Here is a 9,852-nt window from a genome sequence, read left to right on the forward strand (position 1 = left end):
CTTGTTCTACTCTCTGAACACATAACTCAGGAACTGTGTCTATCCGAGCACAACTATTTTTTTGCATATTTGTGTTCTGGACATTGTGTCAAAGCCAAAGACAAAATTTGCCATATCTACCAGCGGCACTAGGAGCTCAGCACCCACGGCTAACAAGGGACAAGTTAGGAGTTGTGCTTTGAAGGCTTGCCTGTGGGGCTGGGGTGAGAGGAGGGTTGGTCTGACACTGTCAACAATAGTAAGTGAAAAGCCCAAGTGAGGGATGGGGAAATGCCAGGACCTGACAGAGAACAGGCTGGAAAGGTGAGTGCCCTCCGCTGTGTCCTGACACGCCCCCTTGTGGGGAGAGAGAGCCATGCCGTGGCTCAGGTGGGAGGGCACCTCAGGGCCAGGCCGGGGAGGAAGAACCAGCACCTCTGGGTCATGGAAGACTTGAAGCCAGCCATAGGGAATAGGCTAGGGAGAGGAAGGGAATATGCCAGCCGAGAAAACCCAGCCCACACTGGACTGCAGTTGCCCACGCCGAGCAGGGGAAAGGAGGGAAGGACGCTAAACCCACAAGACCGTGGGCACGCACTGAGCTTCACCTGCATTGACTCATTTAATCCTTGTTGTGAAGTGCCTCGCAGAGGAGGAAGCTGAGGCTCAGAGAGGGTGAGCCGGCTGCCAAGTTCTCATCACATCGTAGCCGAGGGAGAATGGAACCTCACACCTGGCCCCAGGCCATGCCCAAGTACCTCTGTATGCCAGTTCTCTATCTGTACCAGTGTTGGGGGTGGGAAGACAGTGGGATCATCCTGGTCTGCAGAGGTCTTGGACCTTTGCCCTCCTATGACATGGCTAGAAGGAGGGGTACAGGGAAAACTCAGAGGATTTGGAGTCAGATGAGGATTTTTATTTCTTCTTCAGATTTGTATCACTGTCCATGGAGTGGGTTGGGGGAGGAGAATTCCCTCTCTCTAGAAAAATCAACCTGTTCAGCTTCAGAACCCATCCAGACAGTTTGTGCAGACAAGAGGGCTGGGTCTTCTGGCCCCCTCTGAGAAGCTCCCTGCTCCTTGCTCTCTGTCCCTGACCCACTCCAGGGGCCACCTTCCTGCTGGAGCAATGGCCCTTGATTGACTGTGGATTCTTCAACCAGAGGCTCCCATAGCTGCAGGCAGAGGAGGGTGCCTGGGAGAAGTGAACCAACGTTTCCAAAGGGCCATTCTTCCTTTCCTGTCACCTGGAATGCCTTTTACAACCTTTTGTGTCCCTTTTGTGTTCCTTATGACTTCACAAAACTATAATCTCAATTCTCAATGCAATTCTGAGCAATGATGGACTCGCACTAATCCAGGAATTGACTTAGGCCTCATGAATTTCCCACTGTGGGCTTGGAACATACACACACACACTGAAGGCTATCTGTCAACCTGTTCTCTGGGCCTCCAGAAAAAGTTCGCCTCCAGACCTTTGCGCATACTGCTCTAGGGTCTTTCTGGACACTTCTTTTCCTTGCTCTCCCATTCAGTCTTCTAGACTCAACCCAGGTATCCCCTCCTCCCCAAGCCTCGCAAGATCTCTTGCACTGGACCAGGAATTTCTCATGGTGTCCACACTGGCTGGAGAGCTTCTCATGATCCTCCACACTGGACCAGGAATTTCCCACAATCCCCCACACTGTAGTAGGAGCTTCCTATGATCTCCCATACTGGATAGAGAGCCTTCTATGACTCCCCAGCCCCATGCTGAATGGATGGCCTCCCATGGACTCTCCTGTCACACTTGCCACTGACACAAGCTTTTCCTTTTTTTTTTTTTTTTACATCACTATGGAAATCACTGTGCTCCTTCAGGGAAGGTCTGTATCTTATTCTATGTTTTCTTAGTGCCTGGCATCTAATAGTGCTCAGTACATTTTGGCTGAGTAAATGAACCAGTGTTAAGCAGTTTCAGAGCCCAGGTTAATGATCAAACCTATAAAGCCCTCCCGGATGCTTCCTCCCCCCCACCCCCACCATGGGAAAAACAATAGGGAATTGCTTTTATTTTCTATGTTCCTACAGCACAGGGATGTGGGTTCTCACTGCAGCTCTGATACTCATTTAACTGTGAAACTTTGAGCAAATCATCTTACTTCTGTAAGCCTTAGTTTCCTCATCTAAAAAAATGGGGATCTTTTTTTTTTTTTTAACAGACCTAGAGAAAATATTTTTTTTAGCGTAATTTATTGTCAAATTGGCTAACATACAATGTGTAAAGTGTGCTCTTAGCTTTTGGGGTAGATTCCTGTGGTTCATTGCTTCCATACAACACCCAGTGCTCATCCCAACAAGTGCCCTCCTCAATGCCCATCACCCATTTTCCCCTCTCCCCCTCTCCCCTATCCACCCTCAGTTTGCTCTCTGTATTTAAGAGTCTCTTATCATTTGCCTCCCTCTCTGTTAACTATTTTCTCCCCTTCCCTTCCCCCATGGTCTTCTGTTAAGTTTCTCAAGTTCCACATACGAGTGAAAATAATAGGATATCTGTCTCTGACTGACTTATTTCACTCAGCATAATACCTTCCAGTTCCAACCACATTGCTGCAAATGGCATGATTTCATTCTTTCTCATTGCCAAGTAGTATTCCATTGTATATATAAACCACATCTTCTTATCCATTCATCAGTTGATGGACATTTGGGCTCTTTCCATAATTTGGCTATTGTTGAAAGCACTGCTGTAAACATTGGGGTACATGTGCCCCTATGAATCAGCACTCCTGTATCCTTTGGATAAATTCCTAGTAGTGCTATTGCTGGGCCATAGGGTAATTCCATTTTTAATTTTTTGAGGAACCTCCACACTTTTCCAGAGTGGCTGCACCAGTTTGCATTCCCACCAACAGTGCAAGAGGGTTTCCGTTTCTCCACATCCTCACCAACATCTGTTGTTGCCTGAGTTGTTCATTTTTGCCACTCTGACCGGTGTAAGGTGGTATCTCATTGTAGTTTTGATGTGTGTTTCCCTGATGATGAGTGATGAGCATGTTTTCATGTGTCTGTTGGCCATCTGGATGTCTTCTTTGTAAGAGTGTCTATTCATGTCTTCTGCCCATTTCTTCACTGCATTATTTGTTTTTTGGGTGTTCGAGTTTGGTAAGTTCCTTATAGATTTTGGGAACTAACCCTTTATCTGATAACGTCATTTGCAAATATCTTTTCCCATTCCGTTGGTTGCCTTTTAGTTTCGTTGGTTGTCTCTTTGCAGTGCAGAAGTTTTTTTTTATCTTGATGAGGTCCCAGTAGTTCATTTTTGCTTTTAATTCCCTTGTCTTTGGGGATGTGTCGAGCAAGAAATTGCCACGGCCGAGGTCAAAGAGGTTGTTGCCTGCTTTCTCCTCTAGGGTTTTGATGGTTTCCTGTCTCACATTTAGGTCTTTCATCCAAAAAATGGGGATCTTTATACTTGCTCTTCCACAATCCTATAAGCAAGACCTTACCATGTATGATAGCAACTAGTGTCTGGCATGCAGTTGGTGCTTACTGAAAGCATATCCATGTATATAGCCGACCACACTGTCACTATCTGTTTACCATGTCTCCCCTTAGAGCAGAATTCTTCATGGCTCTGCCCCTGCTCCAGACCAGGCTAGAGCTTGTTGATGGTTTTGGTGATCTTTCTGTGTTCCCACAGATCTGCTGGGTATTTAATATTCATTGAGCCTCTAAGACAAAGCCCAGCACTAGGCACCTCCATGGGCCAGCAGAGAAAATGATTAATGAGGCAGGACCCAAGACCTCCAAAAGGATCACCATCTGGGAAGGAGGCTCAGGCAAGTTCTCCAAGATGACAAGGGCCATTGGTATCTGCCCATGAAGAGCCAACTGCAAGATTCCAAAGGAAACTTGGGACTTAGGATGTGGAAGGGGCTCTTCCCCAGGGCTGTCCACAGGCTATGGAGGTAGGAACAGTTTCTTAAGGCCCGGGTCTTAGGGAGGGAACAGAGAGGGAAGGGTGGGTGCTGGAAGAGAGGAGTCCTTGGGCAGGAAGAGGCTCCTACCTCTCCAAGAACGGACTCTTGATTGGCTCCCACTTATAAGCTATAGATGGTCAGAACCCAGCCTCATAGATTCCTACCTCTTCCAGCCTATGACATAGATACAGCCACCTTCTTGGGGCTTGACACACATTGCTAGGTGTTTACCATTGCTGGTCCATCTGGGAGGGCTGTCCTGGGCTAGATCATTCAATGACAGACCTCCAACGGGTTGACTAGTGTCTTCATATTCATGTATTGATTCACTTCTTCATTCATGTATTCACATAATATTTATTGAGCACTAAGAGCCAGACCAAATACTAGACTGAGGATGAAGACTAAGGGCCCAAGCCCTTCCTCAAAGAGTTCTGTGACAGAGCTTTACGAGGCCAGGACAAGTCTGATAGCAGGTACATAATCAGCATAAAGGTGGGGCATACAAGGTAGTTGACAAGAAATCAATGGAGGCTTCCTGGAGCAGGGGATATATGAGCTGGGCTACAAAGGTTTGGTGGTTCACACAGCAGGGGATGGGAGGAAAAGACAATCCCGACTGAGAGACTGCCTCTTGCAAAGGCACAGGTGCAACAAAGGACCAGGCAAATTTGGGAATGATGAGATGGTTAGTGTGGCTTGAGCCTCAGTCTAAGAGGTGGGAGGTGAAGTTAGGACTAGGCCAAGTTTAGGCTCTTAAGTGCCATAATGGAGGCTCACACTTGACCTCAAGGGCAGTGGGTGTCAAATGGGTTCGATGGGCAGGCCCCCAAGTGTACATCATGAAATCCGTAAGTATTTACTGAACACCTACTGGGTGCCAGGCACAGAAGGAAACTGAACAGATCTACACTTAGACTTTAAAAGCTACATGTTAATAAAGCTACACTTTATTGGGGCTTCTGCATATGATTGTATTACAGGAAAAAAAGATTTCTTGACTCAAAAGAAACACAAACAACAACAGTTTTCAGCCTATTGCTTTACTGTGAACCCACTGCAGGTTTTGTTTTTTCTTGGTGGCTGGTTGGGGGGTGGGTGTGTAGTGTCATTTCTTTATTTTGTTTTAAGCAATGGAGACAGATATGGTCAGATCTATTTTCAAAAAGAGAAAGATAATTACGTGGTTTCTCATATGGTGTTTGCAGCCACCATACAGGAAGCATGAAGCCCACTAACCAGAGGGCTATTTCTCTGGGCCCTGAGCTCAAGGCTGGCTGTCTCTACCGTACTGGGTGCTCCCAAGGATAAGGCAACAGTGGCAGATAATGTGGCTTCTCCCTTGGTTCCAGGAGCCAAAAAGAAATGTCAGTTCCTCCTGGGAAGAACATGACCTCCTTTGATGCTGGACGAACGAAGCCAATGCAATCAAAATACCCTCCCAACCTTTTCTCGGGAAAGAGACAACTCTGAGGATAGCCTGGTGGAGTGAAAGAGCCCAGTCTTTTAAATAATGCAGACTTGGGTTCAAATTCTGGTTTGGCTGTGTGATCTTGGACAAACACACTTAAATTTTCTGAGCTTGAGTGTCCTCATCTGTAATGATAATAGTTATCATTTACACTTACCTTACTCGCCAGTTATTAAGATGTATTACAAAGCCATAGCAAAGAAGCAGGCACAAGACAAAGCAGAAAAATAGAAGAAAACATAACATCCTGAAACAGATCTAGGAATACTTTAGAGTTTGACATATGAAAGAAGTGACATCGAGAATCAATGGAGGGGCACCTGGGTGGCTCAGTTGGTTGAACTTTCAGCTCTTGATTTCTGCTCAGGTCATGATCCCAGGGTCATAGAATCGAACCCTGCACTGGGGTTTGGGATTCTCTCTTTCTCTTTCTCTCCCTCTGACCCTCTCCCCTGCTGGTGCACTTACTCTCGCTCTTTCCCAAAAATAAAATATTAAAATAAAAAATTTTTTAAAAGATCAGAGGAAAAGGATGGAATCTTTAATAAATAGGGTTGGGGGAAATTGGCTTCTAACCAGACAAAAATAAAATCACCTTTTTATGTGTGTGTGTGTCTTTAGTTATCTTCAGTTGGCTAAAGACCTAAATGTGAAAGGTAAAACTGTACAGACATAAAAGTTCTTTACGGACCTAGTTGAGAAGGAGGCACCATCATGGGAGGTCACCTCCACCACAACAAGGACCGAAACATTTGGCATAAGGAGCCCAAGAGTCAGGACATCCACCTAAGACTGTTGGTAAATCTGTACAGATCTCTGGCTGGACAAACAGCTCTACCTTCAACCAACTTTTGCTAAAGAGGTTGTTCATGAGTTGCACCAATTGGTGGCCTCTGTCCCTTTCCTTGATGACCAAGAAGATGAAGCTTTCTGCCAGGAGGACAAAACAGCTGTGCTGGTAGGGACCATAACAGATGACATGTGTATCCAGGTGGCCCCCAAATGGAAGGTGTGCACACTGCATGTGAGCCACATCCTCAGGGCCAGGAGCAAGATTTTCACCTTAAACAAGTTGGCACTGGACTCCTTCCAGGGCTGTGGCCCCATCTTGTTCTCTGATCCTCAAAAAGGCCCAGAGGTGTACAGGCATATCAACAAGGCCCTGTGAACCACACGCAGCCCCACCAAACCTTATCAGTGCTGCAAGGGCTGGAGGTCCGCATGCACCACAGGCCATCTGGTCCACCATCACTACAAAAACTAACTTCAGATCCTGCCTTGTTATTGTAAAGATTTGGGGGTGGCTCAGTCGGTTGAGTGTCCAATTCTTGATTTCCGCTCAGGTCATGATCCAAGGGTCATGGGATCGAGACCTACATCAGGCTTTGTGCTGGGTGTGGAGCCTGCTTGGGATTCTTTCTCCTTCTCTCTCTCCCTCTGCCCCTCTCCCATGGTTGCATTCTTTCTCTAAAGTAAAAAAGTAAGTAAATAAATAAATAATAAGATTTTGGATGCTGGGAAAAAACTAATAAAAGGAATATGAACAGCTCTCTTTGCCACATCTACTGCAAGAGATGAAGAATGAAGACCATTCTCAGCAATCAGACTGTTGACATTGCAGAGAATGTCAACATCACTCTGAAGGGACACACTGTTATTGGGAAGGGCCCCAGAGGAACCCTGCAGAGGGACTGAAATCACATCAATATAGAACTCACTATCCCCGGAAAGAAAAAGAAGAGGCTCCGAGTTGACAAGTGGTGGGGAAACAGAAAAGAACTGGCTACCATTTGCACCATCTGTAGTCATGTACAGAACATGGTCAAGGGCGTTACGCTAGGCTTCCATTACAAAATGAGGTCTGTGAATGCTCACTTCCCCATCAACGTTGTTATTCAGCAGAATGGTTCTCTTGCAGAAATCCAAAATATCTAGGGTTTGGATGAGGCCAGGTGTTTCTTGTTCAGTATCCCAAGCCCAGTAAGAGGAGTTGATTCTTGAGGGAAATGATGTTGAACTTGTATCACACTCAGCTGTTTTGACTCAATAAGTCACAACAGTTGAAAACAAGAATATCAGAAACGTTTTGGATGATATCTATGTTTCTGAGGAAGGAATGGTGCAGCAGGCTAATGAATAAGATCTAAGTTGTTCCGCTACAAAAACAGCAAGATGCCAGATGATTTTTCAGACTTATTTGTGATATTTTAAAGACACAATAAAAGCTGTATTGATTTGAAGGAGGGGGGGCAGGGAGTGGAAAGGAATACGAACATTCTTTTAACCTCAGGGAAGGTAAGGATTTCTTAAAGAAGATTCCAAACGGGGAAGAGGAGGTTGAGGTGGGCCCTGCGGGTAGGGAAGTACATGTTGCTTTGCAGGTAGAGGCCTCCATATTGTCTTGAGGGGAGGCGAAGACTGGACCATGCTTCTGGTTCAGAAGGTTCAGAGGAGTCTGGGAAATTGAAACATTCAGAGGCATCCACTCCGATGTCCCTATCCCATTGCTGGGATCCCAAGCCTTGACCTTGGCCCTGGCCTAACAGACTTGCTTTGGTTGGGTAGTCAACTGCCTTTGAAGTTTGGACACTGAGACTATTTCAGGCTTGTCTTGAATTCATTCCCCTTTCCTTCTGTGGAGTATGGAAGTTTCCTTGGATGCAATTAAAGAGGCCCTGTGGCTTCCATTTCTAGCTTTCTGTTACCTGCTTCTATGCCTCGGCTGTTCATTATCTTTCTGTAGGAGCCTCCATAGTGCTTACCATGGCCATCTAATATTGTGATCTTTAGAGCCACTATTACTCCCCCCACTGACCCCCAAGTCTCAAATGCCTGATGCACTCACTGCCTGCTAACACACTCCACCCGCAGGTACACCATCCAGTTCAGCACTGGGACAAGTTTTAACAGTTGGAAGCCACCTTGCACCAGGACCTGCCTGTGCTTCACCCCCACCAGTGATGGGGTCCTCCTTGCCAGCCGAGAGGGATTAGCACAGCTCCCAAGCCCCCATCGAACCACCTGCTGCTTTCTTGGACCACTCCCAGCAAGCACCAACTGCTGCAGGTAAGGTTCTTACAAGCAAACAACGAAATGGGTTTCAGGGTTGGGGGGCAAGATGTGGATCAGGAAATCAATGCCTGTGAGGGATTGAGCAAGGGAAATCAACTGTGACCAGGCCTGACACAGCCTGGGCCGGCCCACGGGGAGTCCTGCAGCGAACCTCCTCCCCAGGGCAGAGCTATCCCGCATCTGGGTGAAGTGACAGGGTCTTTACACCACACCCCTCGCCCCATCACTCTCCTCTGGAAAGGGCATGACCTCAGGCAGGGCTGCCCTGACAAGTGCTTCCATGAAGGGGGCTCTGGAAGCCGTCCCCATGTCTACCACAACCCGGGAAAGCAGTCATTGAGTATTTACAGTGTCAGATGAGGCTAAATGTCATACATACTCAAAGGCAGGGACCATCATTATCCCCATGTTTGCATGCAAGATGAAGAAACTGAGGCACGGAGTGCTTAAATGACTTAGTCAGGGTTGCACAGCATGTGACGGAATTGAGATTCCATCTAGAGATGTAAAAAAAAAAAAAAAAGTTGAATAAGGGGCGCCTGGGGGGTTCAGTCAGTTAAGCATCTGACCTCAGGCTCAGGTCACAATCTCACGGTTTGTGAGTTCTAGCCCCACATCGGGCTCTCTGCTGTCAGCACAGAGCCTGCTTCGGATCCTCTGTCTCCCTCTCTCCGCCCCTCCCCTGCTTGTGTACTCTCTCTCTCTCTCTCAAAAATAAGTAAACATTTTAAAAAATGTTAATGAAATTCTTTGGGAAGTTTAAACTTTCAGGAAAAGGTAATGCGGAGATCCCTGTGCACCCTTCGCCCAGTGTCCCCAGCTGTTAACATATTGCACAAGCATGGTACATTTGCCATAACTGAGAAAATAACGCTGGGTTATGTTACTATTAACTAAACCACAGACTTTACGTGGCTTTCCACTGATATCCTTTTACTGTTCCAAGATCAAATCCAAGATACTACCTTGCATTTAGCATCCCACAGATTTAGACTCTTAGGTGTAAACTTTTGACCTGTCTGCCTCACTGCCTGCCGTTCCCAAAAGCTTCTGTGGCTGGGAGGCCCTCGGGTGCCATTCACTGCCCCAGGTGTGTGTGGGCAGCCCCAGAATGTGGCATGCCGACTGGCTCACTGTTTTCTCTGTGTCTCCTCTCTGCTGGCATGTGGAGAAAACTCCCACCGGGTCCAACTCAGTAATGTGCTTGTTTTGATTTCGCCCATCAGACATTTCCTGGTGCTTTCCTGTGTGTCTGGGGGCGGGATGCTGTCTCAGGGCACCCAGAGCGTCTTCAGGCTTGGCCCTGCCCGCTAGCTTACCCCTCCTCTCTGACCTGCCCACCACCCAGGGTCCCTGGCCCTGCAGGTTT

The 9,852-nt window shown here is 47.0% G+C and overlaps 1 pseudogene; it reads left to right on the forward strand.

Moving 5' to 3' along the window:
* The first annotated feature begins 2,316 nt into the window (after nucleotides 1–2,316).
* LOC125920342 (60S ribosomal protein L9-like) lies at nucleotides 2,317–9,171 on the forward strand (annotated as a pseudogene).
* Nucleotides 9,172–9,852: the final 681 nt, after the last annotated feature.

The sequence above is a fragment of the Panthera uncia genome, chromosome D4 (genome assembly GCF_023721935.1).
Source record: "Panthera uncia isolate 11264 chromosome D4, Puncia_PCG_1.0, whole genome shotgun sequence".
NCBI classification, from domain to species: domain Eukaryota; kingdom Metazoa; phylum Chordata; class Mammalia; order Carnivora; family Felidae; genus Panthera; species Panthera uncia.